This window comes from Anopheles arabiensis (assembly GCF_016920715.1).
Source record: "Anopheles arabiensis isolate DONGOLA chromosome X unlocalized genomic scaffold, AaraD3 X_pericentromeric_contig0003, whole genome shotgun sequence".
NCBI classification, from domain to species: domain Eukaryota; kingdom Metazoa; phylum Arthropoda; class Insecta; order Diptera; family Culicidae; genus Anopheles; species Anopheles arabiensis.
This window is the reverse complement of record NW_024412081.1, coordinates 1895001-1897500: the sequence shown is the minus strand read 5'-3', so window position 1 is coordinate 1897500 and position 2500 is coordinate 1895001.

The window sequence follows — 2500 nt, the reverse complement described above, 5'->3', positions numbered from 1 at the left end:
CGGCACATAGAAAAAGTATTCGAGTTCAGATTTTTGGAACTTAGCGTATTTTTAAAACTAACAACGAAAATTAAATTATAAATCGGTAAACGGCTAGGAGTTGCTCAGCAGCTTTTTGCGCAACGTGGCAAAAGTATTCGAGTTCAGATTTCTGGGACGTAGCGTATTTTTCAATCATAATAAACCGAATCAAACATAACAATGATGAAACTTACACCATGTCCCAAGGTTGTGCACAAAACGTAACGATAAAGTGCTGGCGAAGTTAGAGGTGCACCAAAATTGTGTACCGATCAGGGAAAGTACTCTACGTTCCTATGATTTGGGTGAAAAGTGTTGATTAACTGCTGGTTAGAATAGACAGTTGCTTATCATACACATCGCAAACGAACACCCCTTAGTGAGCATTAGCAAAAGTCAATGGCACAAAGCAATTGCAATACAAACTGATCAAGTACATTAAAGAACGCTAAGTACCAGGACTTCTTTCCAAGAATGGTGTCCGCGACGGGAGGGCAAGCGTCCTTCCCAGGTTTTCCTAGTAAACCTTGTATGGTAAACATACCCAAGCGTGTCTGTAAGCACGCAACGAAAGTCACGAACGGGCACATACCTAGGGAATGTACTCTACGTACTTGGACTTTTGTCCAAGAATGGTGTCCGCGACGGTCGGGCACTGCGACGCAATAACCAAATCCTAGGATTGTAACTTTAGTGTGCACAAACATAAACATTAACGCGTTCGCTCGGGCTGCGCCGTCCGTGTTGAACACAAATGTGGGTGATTATATGCGTGGAGGGACAAAAACATACGAGGAGGAGACAGTTTTCTGCACGATGTGCACAGAGCTCATTCGTCGTCCCGGGCGAATGGAAAAACACAAACATCGCGAGTATCGTTCTAGGTTTCTGTCTATAAAGGGCAGGCCAAAAGGTGACCGGTTGAGATAAGCGTTTTAAGCATACAAACACTTTATTGGAACTTTTGATACAAAAACAAGGTACGTACATGTAGGTTGTACCAACATGGACATCTATGAACGCGTACGCTCGGGCTGCGCCCTCCGTCTTGTACTTTCCTGATCGGTACACAGTTTTGGTGCACTGCTATTCCGACCGGCAACTTGTACCAACATATACATCCATGAACGCGTAAGTAGTGTACTTTCCCTGATCGGTACACACTGTTGGTGCACGGCATAAGAAAAGAGCTAAAATGGTCAAACTCAATCCATTTCAACAATAGATAGTCGATAGTAGCTGTGCCGATGAAGTAGGGCACGATGCAAGTTAATGTTGTTTAATGAATAACATGTCCGCCATACATTTCAGTACAAAATTGCTCGGTCAGACCTACAAAGTGCTATATCTCGAATACGAGGCGTCGGACTGGGGGTTGTAGAACAATTTTAAGTTCGTCTAATGATTCTACATCCGATTCTGGATAGCGGTTTTTGACCACTTTTCAATATTTTGTGACACCCCGAACCTAGGGGCAGCTCCTAGCTTTTTCAAAAATGTGCACCGAACGGGCCGGAGAGCTCGTGTGGCTCAAAACATGTTTTTCGCTAAAACACCTCAAAACGTGTAAGGAACGCACCTAGATGATGAAAAGTGCAATCAGAATGTCAATCGACAACTTTGTTGGGGTACCATTTTACTCTACGGGCCAGTAGCTTAGGCGCGCCAACAGCGCTTTCCTTTCGGGTTCCCATTTTTTGCCCTCCTGGGATTATGATCATTTGTTCATTGCCTACTATAGGGAGGGTACCTTGCTACGAGGTCAAACATGAAGATTGCACCAAATCGTAGTTTTACCTCTATTTAGTCGTAGGAGCATGGTTTGCAGTGGCAGTGGGTCATTAAGCCCCCGTTTGGGTCATACGTCCCCTCCGCGATAAAAATCGTCGTATGCCTATAGTCCGAACTAATGAAGCAAAAGTGGTGTCTGGTGGGCTCTGCCGATGATTTTAACCTATGATTTTGAGCTTCCACCCTATCAAAACGTTCCTGGAGCAGTACATCACGGGTCTACGGACCCAAAGACTTCGTCGTGATGGTTTCTAGTAAAAAGTTGTAACAGCTAAGGGTTTTGAATACGCGTATATTAACCATTGCTTGAAACTAAGCTTCGTTGTCTTTAAACTCTGCAAGACCAATCGAACTTCTTAGGGAAACCCGAAGGATTCACGCTAAGCTCGATGAGCTATAATGGGTAGTGGTGCATGATCTGGTGTTCCTTGGATCTAATCCAATGAATAAATTTATGAGGGTATATATGGTGCAGGGCACAAAGCGTGATGAAACCGGGTCTCCCTACCAAATGTGGCATATTTTTTCCCTGAGAGCGAAGCTCAGACCCACGTAGGGGAGAGCGAAGTGGAACTTAAATGTTCTATGCAGCAAATGTTCGCCATGCGGATAAACAAGTTGGAATAGTTCAATGTAGTGTAATGCAAACACGAATCGCAAATAACGATACGGGACCCAGAAGCAATTC